The 24,175-nt window shown below is 35.8% G+C and overlaps 1 pseudogene; it reads right to left on the minus strand.

The window, feature by feature from the left end:
* The window catches only part of LOC124367105, a 42,531-nt pseudogene extending 19,555 nt beyond the window's left edge, over positions 1 to 22,976 (minus strand).
* Positions 22,977 to 24,175: the final 1,199 nt, after the last annotated feature.

The raw sequence follows: 24,175 nt of genomic DNA on the forward strand, positions 1-24,175 counted from the left end.
AATAGAGTCATCCAACTGGAACCGTCACAAACAATCGAAACGCCATATCCGTTTGTCAGCACTTCATGAAGGTCCTCTGATACAGGAGTGAAATATTACCCATTACGAGACTGACAACAAGACTGCCGGCACCCACTCCAGACATCAACATGCTGGGTAAAGAAATACCCAAAACGACCAAGGGGAAGTCAAACAAGTACTGAAGGTCAATACAAACGACATAGCTCTTGAAGCGATGATCCGAAAACCGACTAGACCACAAAAGATTCCTACAGGTGTGAAAAAGATTATTAGTGAGACACCGACTAGTACAATTAATAGTGAGAATTCGATTAGCCCTACCATGGAAGAGAGACAGCTTCTGTCTGAAACAGAATCACCTTCAACACTCATCTGGTTCCGGTACGTACTCCCAGAGGAGTCACAGACAATACTTGATGAAATATCAGAAGTCCAGTCGGCATTCACGGGAAGATTGAAAACGTATGTGATTATGAACAAACGTGGGATCAAAGATCCAAAAATGTTTCTTGAGATATGCAAACCACTCGTTGTTGAAAAAATTCAGGAAGCTGTAAAAGAAAAAAATCTTAAGGTAAACATGGTTTATCATGCTGAATTCAAGAAAATAATAAACGATGTGGAGGTGACTCAAGTCATGAACTTTAAAACAAAAAATGAAATTCTTTACTCGACAACGTCTCTGTCTGACTATTATAACTCAGCAAAACTTAAGATGTTGGTTGAGATGGAGGAGTTTGAGGCAAACGGTTCTCAATGGTCACTAAAAAGTGTGAAAGGACTTGGAGATCAGAGTCAACCGATACGTTCCTTTTCACGGATCCAGCTATGTGGTTCTACCAAAACAGATTCAATCCAAAAAGGCTGTTATTAATGTAAAAAACGAAGATCAGAAATGTTTTATGTGGTCTATTCTGGCAGCTTTACATCCAGTTAAGGTTCATCCAGAAAGAATCAGCAATTACGAACCTTTCAAACGAGACTGCTTCATGCACTAGCAACTTGCGAATGCCCCATGAAACTTGATGATATAGCAAAGTTTGAAAGACGTAGTGGAATTTCTGTTAATGTCTATGCTTATGATGACAAGTTTGATATATTCCGCTGAGAATAACTGATAACGAGATGGAAAAAACATGTTAATCTACTGTTTATCAGAGAAAAAACAAACACTCCACTACTGCTGGATCAAAGATATGTCCCGTTTGGTTAGTTCACAGATCTCACGAAATGGACATAAGATGTGGATATGCAATAGGTGTTTGCAACACTTTACGAGAGAGGAATTTTACTCATCAAGCATAGAGAAGACTGTAACACACACGATGCTGTGAAATTGAACTACCAGAGCCAGGAACTGTAATTAGATTTAAAGATTTCAATTGCTCAATGAGAGTGCCTTTTGTGTATTACGCAGACTTTGAATGCTGTCTAGCACCTATTTCAACCATGTCAACCGTGTGTAAAGTGGATTGTAATGGTAATCACCAGTCGTTCACTATTAAATATCAGAAACATAATGCCATTTCCTTCTGTATGTATGGGGTTGTTCAGAAGAAGACGGCTTTTCCAAACCACCGATTAAATACTTTGGAGACGATGCTGCACATGTATTTGTAAAATCATTGATTGAGGAGTCGATAAGGATTAATGAACTTTACAAGAGTGAAGCAATAGTCCCCCATGCAGTTGATGACAAAAGAGCAACAGGAAATGTTTGAATCTACTACTACGTGTCATATCTGTGGAAATTTTCTTGGTGATGATCGTGTTAGAGACCATAACCATTTGACGGGTTTGTTTTAGAGGAGCAGCTCACAACAAGTGTAACATCAAATTTCAAAAAACCTAGGTTCATCATTCCTGTTTTCATTCATAATTTAGCAGGTTACGTAAACTCACCTCTTCATTAAAGAGTTTGGTAAGTTCCCAAAATCGCATATCATTGATACCCAACAACGAGGAGCGGTACATGTTTCCTTTACGGTCAGTGTGGAAGGTGGAATTGAACTACGATTCATCGATTCATTCAAGTTCATGTCACAAAGTCTCGATAGGTTGGCAAAGAATCTGACTAGATCTCAATTCAAACACATCTCAACATATTACAATGGTAAGGACCTCAATTTATTGCTACGAAAAGGAGTGTACCCTTACGACTACATGGACAGTATAGAAAAATATAGTGAAACATCACTACCTATCAAGAAGAATTTTACAATAGACTGAATAAACAACACATAACAAATGAAGATTACAAACATGCGTGCGATGTATGGACCGCCTTTAACATTCAGAACATGAAAGAATATACTAATGCTATATAACGAAACCGATGTCTTGCTGCTTGCAGATGTTATGGAGAAACTTCAGGTATGTATGTCTCAATACATACAAAATTAGATCCTGCATGGTATTTCACAGCACCTGGGTTGGCTTGGAACGCAATGCTAAAAATTACAAAAGTTGAAACTGTCCTATTGACTGACATCGATATGGTACTCATGGTTGAAAAAGGTATTCGTGGTGGTATTTCACAGTGTTCTCATCGATATGCGAAGGCAAACAATCCCTACATGAAAGACTACGACAAATCGAAACCAAACAACTACCTCATGTACTTGGATGCAAACAACCTGTAAGGGTGGGCAAATGTCTGTAAAACTACCATATGCAAACTTTCAGTGGAGCAGTACAGACATCGATGTAATGAAAGTTAGTGACGATTCACCCACAGGCTACATATAGAAGTTGATTTGGAATATCCTGAAGAACTACACGACGTTACACTCTGATCTACCTCTCGCTCCAGAACGTAGAGTCCCACCAGGATCGAAAATGGCAAAGCTTCTGACAACTCTCTATGGCAAAGAAAAGTATGTCGTACACTACAAAAATTTAAAGCTTTATTTGAGTCTGGGTATGAAACTAAAACATGTTCATAGAGTTCTTAGTTTCAGTCAAAGCAATTGGTTGCAACCGTACATTAATCTGAATACCATGGAGCGTACAAAGGCGAAAAAATGATTTTGAGAAAGACTTTTTCAAACTTATGAACAACTCAGTTTTTGGAAAAACTATGGAAATATGAGAAATCGTGTGGACATTCGTTTGGGTACTAAGTCCAAATTAGTGGGAAAGATGGGTTAGCAAACCGAACTTTAAGAGTCGAAACCATCTTTACAGAAAACCTAGTTGCTGTACATTTTAGTAGTAAGAAAAAACTTTTGTTAAATAAACCTATTTACGTAGGTATGAGTATTCTAGACATATCAAAGACACTGATGTATGATTTCCACTACAATGTAATGAAAGAGAAGTATGGATCTAATATAAAAATGGTGTACACCGATAACCGATTCCCTGATATATGACATCAAAACGAAAAACTTCTATGAAGACATGAAACATTTAATTGGATTATTTGATTACAAGTGACTACCCCAACCCCAACCAATATGGGCTTCCCCACGTAAACAAAAAAAAGTTCTGGGTAAAATGAAAGATGAACTTAATGGTCGAATCATGCGAGAGTTTGTAGGACTACGATCCAAGATGTATGCGAGCAATATAGAAGACAACCATTTCATAAAGAGGTCTAAGGGCGTGAAAAAAGCTGTAGTTGAAAATGAAATTACCTTTTAGCAACTATTAAAGACTGTTTGTTTAGTAACCATCGAGCACTACAAAAACGATGAATACAATTCGGAGTCAAGCACACAATCTCTACAGCGTAGAACACCATAAAGTGGTACTTTCATCAAAGGACGACAAGCGTTTTCGTACTCGAAGACAATATCCGAACCCTAGCATGGGTCATTATAGAATATGCGAAAACTGTTAAATTGTAAATGTATGTAAGAGAACATACTATGGAAATTCAAGTGTATTGCAAAGATAAATTCGAAGACCAATTTTTACCTAGACCGTTACGGTGTCTTATTGTAGGACCGTCTGGGAGTGGTAAAACGAACTTGTTATTGAATTTCATTTACAACAAAGATGGAGTTCCGTTCAAGAATCTATACGTGTTTTCAGTCGTTCAATAGAACAACCTGCATATGTAGATCTGCCGTGAACAATACAGTAGATTAGAAAAAAAACCTTAGAAGGAGACAAATTTTCTAATTTTTTCTATTCGTCCTGTCAAGATCTCATTTCTATCGATGACTGCAAACCAAACTCATTTGTGGTATTTGATGACTGCCTCCTAGAAGAGCCAAACTAAAATCAAAGACTATTTCATTAGAGGACGTCATAAAGGGATTTCTTGTGTCTACCTGAGTCGGAGCTATGGTCGAGTTGATATGCAGGTCATACGAAACAATGTTAATCTGTTGTGTCTGTTTACAATGAACAAGTACTATACAAAGAGAGTGTTCCAGGACTTTGTAGGTTCTGACATGACTTTCAACCAATTTGAGGCTCTCTGTTTTGAGTGCTGGAAAACACCTCATGGGTTCATATCTATTAATACTACAGCTAAACCACAAAAAAAAGGGAAAATATATGTGCAATTTAAAAAGGAAACTAAAGTGTTGAATAATACTTCGTTGTAAAAACGTACCAGTATAAACGTAATTTGACGTTCATAAACGTAATTTGACGTTCATAAACGTAATTTAACGTTCATAAACGTAATTTTGACGTTTAAGTATAAACGTAATTTAACGTTCATAAACGTAATTTGACGTTTAAGTATATTAAACGTAATTTAACGTTCATAACGTAATTTAACGTTCATAAACGTAATTTGACGTTTAAGTATAAACGTAATTTTAACGTTCATAAACGTAATTTAACGTTCATAAACGTAATTTGACGTAATTAAGTATAAACGTAATTTAACGTTCATAAACGTAATTTGAACGTTTAAGTATAAACGTAATTTAACGTTCATAAACGTTAATTTGACGTTTAAGTATAAACGTAATTTAAGAACGTTCATCATAAACGTAATTTAACGTTCATAAACGTAATTTGACGTTTAAGTATAAACGTAATTTAACGTTCATAAAAGTAATTTAACGTTCATAAACGTAATTTGGACGTTTAAGTATAAACGTAATTTAACGTTCATTAAACGTAATTTGAACGTTTAAGTATAAACGTAATTTAACGTTCATAAACGTAATTTAACGTTGTTTTTTTTTTTAAAAAAAAAAAAAAACGTTTATTTTATAAACGTAATTTGACGTTTAAGTATAAACGTAATTTAACGTTCATAAACGTAAATTTGACGTTTAAGTATAAACGTAATTTAACGTTCATAAACGTAATTTGACGTTTAAGTATAAACGTAATTTGACGTTCATGAAACGTAATTTGGACGTTTAAGTAATAAACGTAATTTGACGTTTAAGTAAAAACGTAATTTGACGTTTAAAGTATAAACGTAATTTGACGTTCATAAATGTGACTTGAAAGATTTGAAGAATAACTCTGTGTCTATTACTATAAGTATACAACATGGCGAATAAACTAGATGCAAAAGAAGCAAGGCGACTTGAAAAAAATTCCAGAGTGTCTTGGCTGCAAAGTTCAAACGTGCTGAACAGGATGAATTAAAAAACTTCTCAAGCAAAAATACTATATCATCAAATGCTAATGAGACGTCTGCCAATCGTAACATATCAATAAACACATGATCGACCACTCAATGTTTCTAAAGCTAGAAAGTTGGATGAGTTAAACCGGAAATTACAAAGTGAGTTTGCTCAGACCCATTTTAAAAGAGTTAGAAGATTGTTCGTGAAAATGAGAAAAAGTACGAAACCAATCACCAGAGCCATTAGGGAACAAACAACATAGAGAATTGGAAAACACAAAAGATACGTAGTCAAAACCGTATGAAACAGTTGGTAAGATTTCAACCTCAAAGCATTCAGATCGTCGAACGTTTGAGGATGTAGATTACGATGATGAGCCAGAAGTACAAACCTCAAGAGCAATCGATGAAACAGTTGATGGATTCTAAAGTAGTAACACTTGGTTCTCTAGGAGCCCGATACCTTCCAAAATCCAACGGACAAACAGTTTGGTATTTGGTACGATGAAATCTAGAGCGCAGCCGAAGATCGGTTCCGAACCGATTACATTTGATTATGATGACATTATATTAGTCAGCTCTCAAAAGAAATACAAAGGGACTGAGGGTCTTTGGAGATTGTTTGACGAAAAACAATATAGTAGAGAAGGATCTGTACACCGATGATAGACTGGAACTCTTACAAGGACATGTTGGTGAGGACAAACTCGCTTTTCCAAAGAAAACAATCCCAAAAGTAAATCGTCCTCAAATCAAGTCAAGGACTAAAGTGGTAAAACATATGATAAAACCTATTTGGGATGAGTTGGTGAATGGAAAAGTGGCAACAATTGGTTCAGGGTTAAAGGTTTACAATGAAAGTACATAAAGAACTTCAAAGACCTCATTGACAGGTTACACTACATTCAAGCTCAGGAAGAAGCTGGGAACAACAACTTTCATAATGAAAAACTGTCTGTGGTTGATTTCCTTCACGATGAAATGGAAAAAGACCTAATTGCTTACACCTAAAGGGTTGAAGTACCTAGTCAGATGTTTGTCTGTTTTGCCTGAACAATGTTATAGAAGGTAAAGGGCTTTTGAACGACATCATTAACAAGTTAATATTCGAGTTACATGCGCCCAAGAACTGGAAATCTTGATACGTACAACTACTGTGGGCCCGGCACCCAGCTTGACAAGAGACTTGTTAGGGGAGATAAGGGAATTAACCCCCTCGATGAAGCTTGTAAGAAGCATAGATATATGGTATAGGGATCATAAAAACACAGAAGACAGGTGGGAGGCGGACAAAAATATTACAAAAGAAAGCTTGGGAGAGGGTTACCTCAGATGATGCCTGACTTGAATGAGCGTATGGTCGGCCTAGCAACAACAGGAGGAATGTGGTTTGAAACGTAAACTCGGTATGGGGTTAGGAACTTCAGGATGTATCTACCCATCAGATATATAAAGCAATGAAAGCAAATATTTTTACCCTATATATAAGAGAGGATATAATAGAACAGTGATCAGTGGTAAAACCAGTGATGGAGAAAACTGTATATTGAATTTTTCGAGCGGTATAGCAAGAAGTGAGTATAGAAACTGCAATGCCAGTTTCAAAGCTCAACTTCAATGCACCCAACAACAATACAACATTCAAACTGGATCATGGAGAGACGCATTTTATGATTCACGCATAATGTACCACATTCAAGGAAAGTATGTGCAAAAATCTGATGGATCTGATTATCAAATAACTCTACTGTCAAACTGGTAGACAACTTCGCGGCTTCTTGTTTTCAAGAATAGAGCTGAGGAAACACAATACATTGATCGACACAGTAGAACTCCCCGGCATCACCAGCACTATAAAGGGGGTTGTTAGTTACAGTAACACTGAAAAACAAACACTCTCAAGTAGTGGTTTCTCATCATCGTTTACAGGAGGTGGGAAGTTTGAAGCACTCGGCACACTTGGGCATTTAGGATTAGGGTTCTTTGACCACCTACGTTACCCGATGTACAAGGGAGGTTTTGAAATCACATTTACTAGGAATGAAGATAATGATGCGTTGTTTCACTGGAAAAGGGGCAGGTGTCCACAGCAAAGGATCCTGGTGATGGAAAAATTGTGATAGAGTCGTTTGTGTATACGAGTCCCCATAGTCGATTATACCAGCACTTCCAAAATCCAGTTAATTGATGGTTTGAAACATCTGAGTGACAAGGATGCTTTAGTCTACAACTTCTTTCAATGGCAATGCATCGACAAAAGAGGGGGTGTTCGGTTCATCGTTCAGCTTCGATATTACAAGTGTTTACAGAAATGTGTACAATCCTAGATTTGTTATAATCGCACTTCAGACAAAACAGAACAAACACCCAGGCAAAAGATCCTAGTAGATTTGACAGCTGCAACATCAAAAATGTGTCTGTGAAAATTAATGGCGAAAGGTACCCTCAGGAATTGCAGAATTTTGATATTACTAATGGTATATTACAGGATCATGTACGATCACGTCCTAGGGTTCCGAAAAATAAACTTCGGAGACAATAACGTGTTAGTAAACCTGAAAGAATTTATTGATAACTCACCTTGGTTGTAATTGACACACATCTCTACATCAACCAACAACAGACAAGATTCTCGAAGTGACATTCAGATTGAATTAGATTTTGTAAAAGCTATTGCATCTCCACAGGGGAGCAGCGGCACCACAGCATATGTTGTCGTTGTATCTGAGGCACATTTCTCATATGACATTACTCGAAAACATAATCAAATTCCTGTAAAAAACAAATAAAAAAACCAAACAAACAAAAAAACAAAAACAAAAAAACAAAAAAAAAGTAAAATAAAAAATGATTTATTTTTTTCATTAGTAGGGGCAATTATTGTTTTCATGTCAGTGTTTTGTATATAAGAAAGCGTATAGAATGGAAAAGTCAGATATAATTATACAGTTCGGCTATCCGAAGCCCAAAAACGTAAGCTTCGTATAGCGGTACAAAAGACGGAAACCTACAGTAATCAGATTATCTAATGAACAGCGTTGTGTCTCACGGAAGTGATCGTATACTTCTTTCCTGGAGAGCAACACAAAGCCGTTTCTAGAGCTGTTAAGAACAAAAAAGGTTTACAATTGCTTCTAAGTTACAACCAACTCGTATCTAATAAACAAGGAGGGGTTTTTGAAGGGAAATTATGGAAATGGTGGATTCGTCAGTTCCTGGAGGTAAACGCTTCATCTCTCCATTAATAAGAAGAAAGTTGGCTCCTTTACTGAGAGAAAAAAATTTATACCTTGGTTAAGAGTTTAGTCGATGAGAGAGTTTGGACACCATTATTGAAAAAGACCCTACGGGTAGAGGGTTGAAACGTCGTATTGGTCGGAAGCTTGATGCACTGTTGTCTGTGGAAATAAAAAAAAGAGATCTTCCCGCTGTTTCTTGGTGAATGAAATAGAAAAATTAGCAGGTATATTAAACATTAATGAGTATAGAGGTGTTTTCATGCGACAGTTACTTCCAGACAAACCTACAAATATCGAACGTGGTATTGTAAATCTTGGTGACCTTTCATCTGGTGGTACTCACTGGAGTGTTATGTGAAACGTGGTGAAAAGAAATTGTATTTTGATTCATATGGCGATGTCAATCCTCCAATAGAAGTAGTCAGGTACTTGGGGCCAAAAGGGTTGGTTTATAACTCAGAGCGTATTCAGGGGTTTGATGATCCTCCTATCTGTGGACATTTGTGCCTGGAGGTTCTACGACGAGATTCAGCTGGTGAGGACTGGGAACATATTCTTCGTAATATAAGGAACAATAAAAATGCATGGAAACCGTGGTTTTATTTTCAACAGATTTGGAGAAGAAATTGAAATTGGATCAATACCAACTCAACCCAATTCAGACCCTTCTCCTGACGAGATAATTGAGCTTGCAAGTGATGTATCAAAAGTCTCACAAGATTTATCCGAAGTCAAGAAATTATTGGAATCGCATTTGGTAAAATCGGAAGAAAAATAATAAATGCGATCGAGATTGTCCCCACTAGTACCGTAAATGGTGAAAAGATATGGGGCAGCTTCCTACTGAAAAAACCACCAGAGAATTGGTCAAGTGAGCAAAGCAGTGGAGCCATATGATGTGGTTGTCAAAGTTCAATTGAGTGAATTAGAAGGCAAGATATACATCATGCAGAAAAAAATTCAACAACGAAATAAAAATATATGGAAAGAGGTTTTGAAGACTTCCATGATGGTAGTAACTTCATCTAAAACTTGTATAGAATTATAAGTATATAAAAAACTGCAACCATGCCATTACTCAAACTAACTGGAACTGAGTCTGTATTGAACTCTCCATCTAGAACACCCCATCCACTTGGATCCAAACGCGGAGTATTATATAGCTCTTGTTGGATTTTTACTCTGAGAACAACATATACAACTTGTTGCAACATGCAAAAGTCTATTTTTGGGACTTGGAAATACATTTCATTCCGAAACCGCTGATACTTCAATGCGGTTACTGGACCATTGAAAAACTTTGAAAAGAGTTTCAGAGATTACATACAATCGTTGAAATCTTAGTGTAAATTCTAACGATTTCAAGATCTTCAAAGATGGGTGACAAAATATCAATTAATTCTCCAATTAAATTCTACTTGGATAAAACCGTTAGTGATCTCTTAGGTTTTGAAAAATCGGATGCAACAAACTTACAAAAAGAATCAACTTACTTCAACTCAATGAAAATGTAATTGCATCGAATCCACCGAATCTCAGAGCCGTTGATGTCATCGAGATACACTGCAATATTGTCAACAACAGTCTTGTCAATCATGATGTTCACTCTCACAAACATTTGGAGACAGCAATCTCTACTCCTTTTCCCCTAATGTACCATACGGCTACAAAATATCTCAATCACCTCAAGAAAAACACTACATACCTCTTCGGAGCGGTTTTACGAAAGATTCAACAGATCACAATCACACTTGTAGACCAAACAACCAACTGCTCCAGAACAACCATGTAAACAACATCGTCTATTTAGATCTGATCAGTAAATCACAAACACATACATACTCACAATTGTGGTAAATAAAAATGCGTGGTGTCTGCGCGGATGGCGGGACAGCGATGACATGCGTGGTGTGATTCGCTGCGGCGGCGCGGTTCTGACCACCACCCGTACTCACACTCTTAGTCGCTCTCTAAAAAATTCTGTCCCAGATTCGGTCTCACACGGTTTGTCCCAGAACCGGTCCTCGGTGCGTTTGTCCAGGAACGGCCAAAGTATACTACTGATATCAATTTAATGGTACAGGGAAATGTAATCAGATACAAACAATAGTAAGAAGGGTACAACTTTCGTAATTATAACCATCCTGTAGCGATGTTCTCATTAAATTGTCAGTAGATGTTGTCAAATGTACCAATTGGCTGTAGAAATGAAACCGAACAGTACTTCAGGATTCGGTTTCATTCTTTTTAAATCTTTTGTGCAAAATTTTTGTACAAGGTTTTACAATCTTTTGTAAGTTTTAATGTAAAACTGTACTACATAAATGTAAATCAAGAATAGACTGATTTATGGACTCTTCCCTTACACAGACCTACAGTCTATATGGGGGATTATTCATTTGAAATTATGAAAGTGTAACTGTATATGTTATTGTTTTGTGTATGTGAATAAAAATTTTGAATTCGGTTGCTATAAACATGCACCAACACCCAGTATCAGCTGTTTTAGTCTGCAACGAGTACACCGACCTCGGGTTATTTCAGGACACATTCAGTGAAGGAACCATTAGGCCATGCAGATGATGGCCCATGTCCTGGAGTCCGCACTGTGCCTTATCTCGGCTCAGATCTAACCTGCTCTAACCGGCGCCTCATCGACCGGTGTCACTTAACATTCTCGCACCCCGTCTCACCGTTACTTTAGTGCAGAACTCCGTTCCGGTTTACGGGACTCTACGGACGAGAGAGTCAGGAATGTGTCACATTCAGTATCTAGACCCCATACATTGGCAATACTTACGTCTTGAGTTTCTCAGCGAATACCCAATAAAATCTGAATTAACGGCAGCTCTCAATGTAGGCCATGTCTTGTCACAGTAAATCTGCTCTAAACAATTGTTTATTATTCTATTAAAATAATTTTTGTATCCTAAGATTTTAGATATCCTCTAAAAACTGTTATTCTTGTAGTTCTTGAGAAAAACTACTGGTTTTTTTTAGATATTCTAAGTTTAAAAGTTCATATGGCCGCCATTTTGAAAATACGAGTACGAGTACTAAAGATAATTTCGTGATATTTCTTCAGTAAGTGGCCTCTTTATCATAAACATTTCAACCAAATTTGGTATAATTTAATTTATTGGGTTTTGAGATATTATTTTTTTAATAAAAAAACACGTACAGACAGACATATGGAAAATTAAGCATCGGAGATCCATGTTCATATGGTGAAATATGTCTGTCTTGACCTGAGCAATAACGTGGTATACCTTTGTCTAGAGAGTTACGGGACACTCTGTGTATACAACTGCTTTTCCGATTTTACGTTTGCTGGAGAAGTTCTGCAAAGGAATGGTGAAGAAAATCTGTATCGTAGGCTATCACGAGATGTAATAATGAATTAACCGGTTAACTACAGTAATAACTTTAAACGCCTCCTTACTCATAAGGGGTAAAGATGACGCGTAGGACTAAGTGAAGAAAATGTTGTCTTGATACTAACTAGTATTAATGTTTCTTACCAAGTGTCCATTAACTGATTTATTGATACCCAATCAATCAATGGGAACCAAGGAAATACAGTTTTCGTGAATTCCGAATCATTGATTTTGGAACTTTATTTGATTAGCATTTTTTTAAAGCCCACACACAACACAAAGTTAATCTAAACAACTTGACAACGCTTCAGCCAAACTAAACATTATTGGTTACGTCAGATGAGACAATCAAACATAACATAACCTCTAAATCTTAACAACCGATTTGCAAGGAACTGGATTACGGAACTACGCCACCAATCAGAGTGCAGTTTGAGACAATTATTTTCTAGATACAACTATTTTCTTGTAGCCAAAATATTCTTATCATAGTCAGGCGTTATCAGTAGTGTATTTATCTGTAGTGTAGATAATTCTAACTGCAAAGTAACGATAAAGTTTATTCGAGTTGGAGCCAAAACGTATCTCGGAAGTACTTGAAATAGTATCAAACACAGGAAAATAAAATGTAGGCTATTGAAACACCATAGGACTGCCTGTAGAACTGTAGGTTTGGATTCTACGTACATATACAATGGATAACTTACGTTTCTCTAAAATACAAACACGACAATTACAGTATAACACTCACTTAGACTATTTTGGCTTTCATTTCCATTTTTCCACACTCTCTTTGAAAATGAATACTACTTTGATCTTGGAGTTAAACACTGTAATTTGGAATTGAAACTTGGTGCTTTTTTCGTATTTTCTTTCATGCGTAAGCCAAAAAGATTGACTAACTGGGTTTGAATTAAGCCGTCCTATTGCTACAAATTTTGCACGAATTTCTCAGCGAAGTACGCTGTTAAGACGTTTAATTAATATTTTAAAACTTGTTGGAAATAGTTATAATCTGCAATCATGACGCTGTCCGATTTAAAAGACTAACAGGCCCCTTTACTTAGACAGACATAGAAGTTGTTAGAGTTCCTATCTCCAAATCTTCTCCCAACTAGATATATCCAGGACCTCCAAAAAGGCCTTCGAAGACATGTCATCCTCAGAGAGATAACACAAACCTTTCCTGAGATCTAGAATCGACCAGCAGCAATAACAGGACCTCAAACACTCCTTCAAGGACATGACACTCTCAGAGAGATAACCCAAACCTTTCCCGAGATCTAGAATCGACTATCAGCAATATCAGGACCTTCAAGGACATGACACTCTCAGAGAGATAACCCAAACCTTTCCTGAATCGGCTAACAGCAATATCGGAAGTTTAAAATCCCGCGTCATAGAAAATCCTTTTGAAGAAAATGGATTTGGTTTGTAAATTTTTTAAGATGTAATACCACGTTGTTCAAAGAACTGAAATCTTGTTTTAAACAAAAACACATCACAATGTACATCTATCTACCTCTGATCACAAATTATCCTCGTTTCTTAAGCTGGTCTTAATTAACTAATTTGTACCGTAGGTTGAAGTATTCTTTTTGGGTCATGAAGAGATACTATCTCTGAAGGTGGCTTCCTTTACTAGAATATGTAATCCTTCCAGTGTCGGCTATATTATATGTGATTTCATATTAATGTATGTCTTTTATATTGCAAAATCATGATTTACTCAGTATATTTAACTAGATTTTAACTACGATTTGAAGTGATGATTTGTGCGTTGTGCCATTTTTAAAGTTTAAAATAGAAATGATTAGAAATTACATTTTTTATCCAAGGTCTTTTTCATAATTTTTTTAAAGTTGTGGATAGTAATAATTGTAGTTGTAATCATGAAAAATGTCGTTAACGGAGTTTACAACAGTAAATTTCCAAATTTATTATCTCTTAGTAAAGTAGGCAATACCGGAGCTCATTGTATTCAAATACTAGCAATAACATTGTTATTATTTCATCTTATACCGTATGTCCTGACTGAATACTTTGATCACAGTTTTATCGTGCATCCATTGCTGAATGGGAATTCCAACGCGGCAGTACGTGACTTTGAATATGAACATCCAATTAATCTGAAACCCATATTCAAGGTCACGAGGATGTACAGGTATTCTCCTCCAGGATGTTGCCCTTAAGGTTAGACTATTATTAGGCTGTATGAAAACGGTAATAAATCACGAACACGCTTTATTTCTGACCTTGAAATCAGCTGACTCTCCGAGTCTCCGTGCTGCAACCTAACCTAACTTATCTCTCTGCTTCAGTACAAGTCGAAAGTCAATTTGTTTATTGCCATAGATAATACAAATACCACACGGGAAAAAAAGTCAAAGCAAAGTAAAGTTATAGTAATTGCATACCGTTTACTAAGAATATTAAAATTATAAAACAAATTAACTAGGACTAGATAATCCTGGAACAAGTACTCCTTTTGGAAATAAAAGGTATGCCACGTTTAAGCATACAGTCCAGAATAAATCAGTCAAAGTTGTAACTAATTAATATTAGCCTATTATTAGTCTAGAGTCGAAAGCCGATTTGCATTGCATAAGCACACAAATGAATATTTTCTAAGAAAGATCGCCTTTCGTTTTGGTGGGGGTCGAAATTGGAGGGTACCAAAGAGTTTTTAAAAATAAAACAACGATATTTTTCTCAGATTGTATTTTCCTGTATCTCAGGTACATGCAGGGATTGAAAATAGCTACACTTAGGGTCTGTATACGGTTAGCTCGTGCTGATTTGACATTTATTTATGTGACTTACAGCTGGGTTTAAGTGTGCCAAGATAGGAATAATATGATCCGAGAAATAAAAAATTATCAAAAGTTAGTGCGGCTGAGGATCAATTTCTTCGGGAAACTGTCTCTATCGCCTTCAAGAAAACTAGGTTGTGGGCCTATCAAATGAAAATTTGCTCTCGGGGTTTAGACCATATGAAATAAAAGGTAACTTCTGAAGACACTACGTACTACGAATTTTGTCACCATGGGATACACTTCCCGTACCTGCATCGGAATACATTATTGATTAGACACCTCAGATAGGATTGTTCTGCTTCGCCCTGACGACAATAGATAGGAGTAAATTAGGATGGAAATAGGACAAGGAAATAATTGATAGGAGCAACATAAATACTGGCTTAACAACAGTAACCTTCAACTAGTCTGATTGCCTCACACAGAATACAATACCTGATCTAGAGCAGGACATGAAGTACTGGCGATCTTTTCCATCTTTCATGTAGCCTAGCTGTCTCAAAGAATTGCACTCAAACTTCTAATCACAAGGATTATAGCCAGCAAGGGTGGCCAAATGGGGTCCAGACTCCTCCCAAAATTTTCAATTTTTTCAATTAGAATTTTTAGTGAACGATTATTATCATTTCGATAATTTAGTATTACTGACATGTAGACTATTACTGAAAGATCATTCTCAACAAAGAAACGGGTCAAGAATTTTTAAGAAATAAAATGGGGCCTTACTCTCTGTCTGCTACAGGAAAATATCAGTTGTCTGGAACCCCCTAACATTTTTCCTGACTACGTTCTTGCAATCAGTTGAGATATGATAGCCGTATCTAGTAGCCTAAAGCCAAGTTACATTATTCTTACAAAACCTGGCTTTTCTAGAAATCGATAGACAATTTCCTAGGAAAAATTAGCGTGTTGATTACCAGCCACGCTAATTTTGGCGGAGGTCATAATGTAGTGTATTGAAAGGGTTAAAAATAAAAAACGACTATATCTTCACTAGATAGGAGATATCTTCACTAATAATTAAAAAAGACAATTATACACACAAATAATAAAAATAATCGTCAAGCAACTATATGAAGAGACAGGAAAATCGCCATTTTAAGAACTTGTATATGGTTAGCTGAAGCTGATTTAGTATTTATTCACATGTTCACGGTTAGTTTTTAAATTTGTCAAGCTAAAAAAAATATGATACAAGACATAAAAAAGTATCATTTCACATATTTAACTCTTTTTATACCCTCTCATTTTGACCTTCATCAAAACTGGTGCAGCTGAAGATTGAATTTCTCCTTTGAGCAAATATTTATATCGATTTCAAAAAAACCGGGCTGTGTATACAATGTAAATTGGGCTTTGAGGCTAAGATACAAAAACGATGCTGTTATTAGGCAGCCTATTAATGTTATTTATAATATTTAAAATGTATGAATTTTCTACTTGTTCAAATGTAAACTAGGAATGTGTGGCTGCATCGCAAATATGTCTGTTCATTTCAGAATCGACATTTTTTAACAGATAAAAAAAATATATTACGAAATAATTCAAGATCAGAAGGTCCCAAATTTTTGAATATTGAAAGTGTTATAGTTGATATAGTCGGGCACTTCTATTTTTAAAATTTTAAACAGAAACTACTTTTACATTTTTGTGACACGTATGTTTTATATGTAAAAAATTATATAAAGCCAAACTTTTTGGAAAGGAAACGTGTTTATCTTTATTGCTCATTTTAAACATTCAAACGGACAAATTAAATTAAAACATTCGAATAATATACCTATAAATTGTCACTAAATTGAACGTTTGGATTTAACTTGTGTACGTACTTTAAGTACAATACAGACAGCAACACACTAAAGATTCTCACAGACTTTTGAGCCCTAATAGGGACTGTTGTTATCCATACGAGTTGTTCATTTCAAAAAGCTTTTCAAAGTTGCAAACTACACTGTTTTTATGTTAACATTGCTTGCAGACGTGAGCATTTTGCAAATCGTTTCCACGGCATGTAGTTACATTTTGTGATCTTTTCAAATGGGGCCACTTTAATATTTGGAATAGATTATCTCGCAAACTAGTTACTGTACAAAAAACAAAATTCCCCCCGAAATCCTGATTTACTTGGCTTTTCCAGTAATGAGTGACGTAAAGTACAAAGATTCGAGACGATTTATAAATTTCGAGTCAGCAAGTCCTAACATTTTCAACTACCCGACGTTTTTCATGCCCTAAGAATAGATTCCATGCCCCCCCCCCCAAAAAAAAATACTCCCAAGTTCTCTTTTTTAATGTGTAACCAATCGAAATCACCAAAAGGGACAATTTTTCTCACCAGATATACTCTGTAACAGTCCCCTCTCTCCATTCTTTTACTTCATCCGATTTACATTCCCTACCACATTTTTTTCAAGTGCGTTTCTACGAAGTGATAACTCTAGAAAGGTTATAAAATTTGCTTCTAGAAGTTCAACTTGATCTCAATGCCTTATAGTGTGAATTACAATAAATAATATCTTGGATAGCGATTCCAGATACGTACTCAAAACCACAGTTTGCATGAACGAACAATAATCTCACTACCAGTAAGCTATACGCCTTCACAAGAGCGGGCTTACTAGTAGTTACTACCAGCAGGCGGTGGCTGACTCACTGAATCGAAATTATTACTCGCTTCCGGGCACCAATAACTGTCTGAATTAAACTAGTTAAGATCACAAGAAGTTACGGTTTTCAACATTTACCAGAGTCCCAGTCTTCCTCCTCAACAAATGTTATGGTGTGTTTGTTGAGCATCACTTACAATTTTGGTTGCACACGTTTAAAATGGAGATAGATATCCATTTTAAAACATGTGCAACCAAAATTGTACTGTAAATGGAAGATGAGCCTATTTTTGTTGTTCCGAAAATTTACTATTTATTTACCCAATTTCTTATGAGTCGATGGTACAAGTAATTCCTGGTGGTTTTCTCAGTGATAGGTACGGTAGCATATTTTTCACACTGAGTATGGTTATAATAAGTTTGGAGTGGACGAGTCCACACCTGATACACAACATAGCCAGTGTGCCACACCTGGTACACAACATAGCCAGTGTGCCACACCTGGTACACAACATAGCCAGTGTGCCACACCCGGTACACAACATAGCCAGTGTGCCACACCTGGTACACAACATAGCCAGTGTGCCACACCTGGTACACAACAAACTTCGCTGAAGTCTGCTCATTTCATTGTCGAGATGTCCTATAGACAGATAAGCAATCAGGCAGACAAATATTTACAACCCCAAGGCAGACAAAAGAGAAAATCTGCTAGCCTTGCTGAGGGACAGACTTAATTATGGTCTGTCAAAGTCTATGGGTAGACATGTACCTACATTCATCGTTAATTCCTGTTCCATATTGAAGTGAAGTTTAATGCAAAATTTAAAGTATACAGATGAAATGGTTTCTAGATATCCCGTGGATAGCTAAGCTCTATTCATTCTCGAAACACAAACAGTTATAGGCTTCGCTAAACGCTCAGCCAAATCCCACGGAGGGGCTTGCACCATAATCGAATTATATTATCCTTGTATAGAATCTTCATGCAAAGTTTCAAGTCCATATCCAAGAATCTAGTTGGCTCTAGAGTTATCGCGAGGGACCAATAGAGAGAGACTTAAAACCAAATTTATCAAGCCCCTCTAGGTGTAAGCTTCGCTAACGCCTCAGCCAACGACGCAGAAATGCATCCAAATAACAACATCCTCTTTTAAGAGGTTTAAAACAAGGCCAAATCGATTAATTTATACAGTTGAAAATTAGATTATTTCCACCATGTGGTATTGAAGGAAGTACATCATTTCCAAGTCCATATTCCAACCCATGGCTAAATCTAAACATATAAACACGTGTGGAGCGTCTGAGTGCATCTCATTAACTGTTCATAATTGGCAATTAATGTTCATCCACAACAACTACTAGGGCTGAGGAATTGTGTGTTGCCGTTGGCAGAGCCAATTAGACGACTTGACGACACAACCGTCAGCTTAATGAAAGCGACAACACGTGTTGTCGCCTTATATCGCGATCTCTCCGAAACGTACCGAAATACCGGATTTCTGCGGTTTTGGATAATTAAGAGGTTAAACTATTGTTTGAGCTTTAAAAAACTGTTTATAATTATTTATTCAAAGTTTTTTATTGGCGATGGAAGGTTTGATAGGATAAGAGGGATTTCGGGACATTTGCCATCGTTATAGGTTTACAAAAGATATAACACAACGTTTCGAGGATTGAAATCTATCCTCTTCGTCAGCTGGGGGAGGTATTTTGTATGTATTAATCCTCACCACCTGACGAAAAGGGTAGATTCCAATCCTCGAAACGCTGTGTTCTGACCTTTTGTACCGTATAACGATGGCAAATAACCGAAATCCTGTTACGGTTTATAAGTATTGCATACTGTAAAATTATAAATAGTTTTTATTTATGGAAGAAAAGTCCACGTAAACGTATCACGTCGCTTATTTTCTATTTTGCTAGCTCTAGCGCAGGATACCTGTACCTAAGAGAAATAACCTGGACCTGTACCTTGATTGCAGGTAATAAATTATAAGATGTTACATTATTATTTAATTTTGGAAAACTGTGGTGAAAATATTTAAATAGCATTCTTTCACTGCGGTAAAGTATTAGGTTTTCATCTTCAAAATAAGAATAAATTAAAACTGCTGACGTTAAAAAAACTGATCAACCAAAATTTGTTAAAACGTCACAATATAATAATATAAATAAAAACAATGTAGATTTGTTTGAACTAAATAATTAATTGTAAAGCGACAATTCAGAGCAATACATAAATTTTACAAGACAAACGTGATAATAATGTAAAATGTTTTATTTTATGAATATTTAAAAAATGAAGTGCGAAACAGTTTTGGTACTTTTACTGAGTGACTTATAAATGTATAAAAAATTTATAAGTTTTTGGATGCAGATAAAATTATATCTGTGTAAAATGGGGAACATCTCCCATAATTCTATGACTAAAAATGTGATCGTAAAAATGCATAAGATTTAAACATTGTTCTTAAGAAGGTACAATCACGATGTTATAGCTACAATCAAGACGTTTGTGGGTACAATCAAGACGTTTGTGGGTACAATTAAAACGTTTGGGGGGCTACAATTAAGACGTGTGTGGGTACTATCAAGACATTTGTGGGTACATTCAAGCCGCTTGTGGGTACAATCAAGACGTTTGTGGGTACAATTAAAACGTTTGGGGCTACAATCAAGACGTGTGTGGGTTCAATCAAGACGTTTGTGGGTACAATTAAAACGTTTGGGGCTACAATCAAGACGTGTGTGGGTACTATCAAGCCGCTTGTGGGTACAATCAAGACGTTTGTGGGTACAATTAAAACGTTTGGGGCTACAATCAAGACGTGTGTGGGTACAATCAAGACGTTTGTGGGTACAATTAAAACGTTTGGGGCTACAATCAAGACGTGTGTGGGTACTATCAAGCGCTTGTGGGTACAATCAAGACGTTTGTGGGTACAATTAAAACGTTTTGGGGCTACAATCAAGACGTGTGTGGGTACTACCAAGACATTTGTGGGTACATTCAAGCCGCTTGTGGGTACAATCAAGACGTTTGTGGTACATATCAAGACATTTGGGGTACAGTCAAGACGTTTGTGGGTACAAGTAAATACGTTTTTTGGAGTACAGTCAATAGGACCCTTCAATTAATTTTTACCTTTCAATTGAAAAATGGTTTGGTTTGTTTTATTCAATCATCGTATTAATACCTTTGGATGTTAAACCTAGTCTAGCATTTTTAAAACTTACAACTGTTTATAAACGCATACAGACATAAGCAAACGAAAACAAGATGGGAATATACTATATTTGATTGTAATTTTACACTAAAACACTGCACACATAAAGATGGACTTCAACAAAAATCAATAAATTCAAACTTTTGGTTTTGACTTTATCACCTCTGGTACGAAACTGATACTAAATCAGAATCAATCCGCATTATGATAATATAATCCGCGTTAAATGATTGTTGAAATGGTACTGCCATTGTAATAACATTTGTAATTCGAGACGAGGAAAACATGCGATACGCCAACCGTTCGATGCAATATTGTAGGTACAAGAAAAGATCATTACCAGTTACATTGCTTTATCACTGCTCACTATATTACACTGGACCCAGCTAGGGACAACAATGCAATATTTTACAACAAACTGAAGTTGATTCTTAGCCAATCCACTATCAGTAAAGAAGATCACCCTTCAAACACATTACATTACTCTTAGTTGATCAGTCCGTAATAACAGTCTATCGGTACTGAGAATGACATTCTGACTGATGACAAAACCCCAGTCGTACAATATATCCCTATTTTCTTCAGTCTTATTCTTGATTGATCAGTCTTAGCACCGTGAAGATATGTTTATTTATAAAAATGTTAAGTAAGTTTTAACTTGTACTTTAACACCCAATGTTTTAGGCGTAGAGTGTCAAGTTTAAAAAATATTACTAATAAGCTTGTTAGTTTTATAGATGTTTTAAATAATTCAAAACTATTTCTAACTTAAATTTAAATATTCAAACCCTTTGCAACAAAACTAAAATGCGTTTAGGTCCATGTTATTTATTTCTTTAAAACGACAACGCCAGAATAAGGGCGTAGAAGTAAATCTGATTTAACATTTTCTCATGAGGAGAAGATCAAGATCATTTCACTACAGCCGCCTCTTAAAGTGGTTGGTAAAATAGTGAATGATTTGGTGCAATAATGATGACTGTATTTAGTGAAAAGTAACTTTATAAGGACTTTAAGACTTTATAAGTACTTTATAAGAAATAGATAAAAGTATACGAAACACAAGTTGAATAAAAAACTATGAACTTAAAAACAAAGAAGTATTAAACACTACTAATTTAATTTTGAAACAAGAATCACCACTACATTCCTAAGCAAAAATTCCAAATGCAAGTTCAATTCTAATTTCTAACCCAATGCTAGGCCTTCAACAATATCGAGATATTTATTGCATTCAGACAACCAAATAAAATAACAGTTTTCGTATAACGTCTCGGATTAGCTGGTATGGAATGCACAACACATTCATTGGCCAGACTAGTCTAGCGCCAAAGTTTGAAATGAATAAAAATATTCTCATGCAAATTTTGAAATTTCATGTTGAATCACAACATCTATGTGAGCATGTGGTATTCGCGAAATCCTATTAATTTCAACAAAGACAAGAAGTAACTTTTTAGAAGAGAGTCACGCAACTATCTCCTCTCCTCTTAAGCAAAACACTTTAAGTTATTTTAATTTATGTACGTTTTGTTAACAACCATTTATGACATTTAAAGGTGTTAGAGTATAAAAAGTTTGGGGAAAAAACTCCACTAACATGTCACCCTCATATAACGTACAGATTAGTATGTTTTAAAATGTATTTCAACAGTTTATTTCACAAAAATTTATAAATAAATTCCAATCAGTGCACACACAGCAGTTGGCAGTCTATTTTCTACATTACAGACTAAGGACAGATTTTACTAATGCTGTCTGTATTGGAAAAAAGAATTGTTCGGTCTCTTATAGAAATGTACTTACGCTCGCTGCATTATTGATCAGCTGATCGTTCAAAAGAAACTGACCGGTAAAAGAGCAGAACTAAATCTTTAAACATTCCAAAAAAATATTTAACCTACAACTATTGTACAAATAAACATTTCTAAAAAAAGCATACGATTTTGCATAGTAACTGATTTTTTTAATTGTTTTTGGAAAATGATTGATATACTAATTAAAAATATACTTAATACTTAAATTATAACGAGTTTAAGAAAAAAAAAAATGATTACTTGGTGTTTAGGGTGCGTTGTGAGGGCTAGAGAAGCCCTGGCAGCTCGCTGTGGCCCACGTAGAATCAGCTGTTGGAATAAAGTATAAACGTTCCCGCCGCTCTGAGCCGCACTGGCAGGGTAGCCACCACACCGGACCGCAATCAACAACACTGGCGACAGTAGTGCCAACATGTCAGATTCCTCCACAAACACAATTTTGTAATCAGGCCCAAATAAAAACTGGCTGATTCAAAAATGTGAAATATTTATAATATGTATTTATTTGTGATTTAGGATAGTTATATTTTTAATTAAATATAGTTAATTTAAATGTATTTGTCTTGAGGGGAGCTAAATTTTAGTATACATAATAAAACAAACAACGTAATTTCCTACAGTCATTCTTTTATGTACAAATTATATCACTCTCTCGTGGGATAAATATAATGGTTTATTCTATTTTTCCTGTATTCAGAAATGGTATCTCGAATGGCTATAGCGAAAACCAGACCTGTGTATGGATTCGAAAAAATATTACAAATGAAAAGTGATAACATGACCTAAAAGATTTATATCTGCCATATCATTCACTATGCCACTTTAAAATCATCCGTGTTACTATAATGAATTTAGGCTACTATAGGTATTATCGGGAGTGGTTCTCTATCTACTACGTTTTAATTAGACTATATAAGTATGGTAAGTATATACGTAACGTATTATAAATAGAAACAGTTTACAGTTAACATTTTACTAGCGCTCACATGATCTGAGCTTGAATTTAGGTACCCTCTCGTGGGACGTTTTTCTTTTCCCCCAAATCGTTCCAACTTTTCAGACGTCAGATCACATCGGACCGATACGGAATTTATTTTGGATTCAGCAAATGGATTACAAGTTCACATGTTCATGATAATACAGTATTAACATCATCAGGGGCCACTCAGTTCTGTGGAAGAAAGTTCTGTTGGGGGAAGATGTGCTTAATGTGTATGAAAGAGAGTTAACTAGTAGTAAAATAGTAACGGATTGTGCACTGCGAAGCATATAATGTAGTAACGCCGTTGCTGTATTCTTGAAGTTGGTCAACATACTGAATTGTGGAGAAAACACGTGGTTTCTAGTGACATATAAACGATGGAATTGTGTTAGAAAAAATTGTATTTTAAAATCTAATTATGAAATAAAAATTAACATTGTAATTAGGGTACATGAAATGGTCAGAACTGATAGTCTTTTAAAGTAAGATGTCTAAATAAACCGGGGTATCGAAGGGTTCGACAGAACGAAAGAGAAGGA

Source organism: Homalodisca vitripennis, chromosome 8 (genome assembly GCF_021130785.1).
Source record: "Homalodisca vitripennis isolate AUS2020 chromosome 8, UT_GWSS_2.1, whole genome shotgun sequence".
In the NCBI taxonomy this organism is placed as follows: domain Eukaryota; kingdom Metazoa; phylum Arthropoda; class Insecta; order Hemiptera; family Cicadellidae; genus Homalodisca; species Homalodisca vitripennis.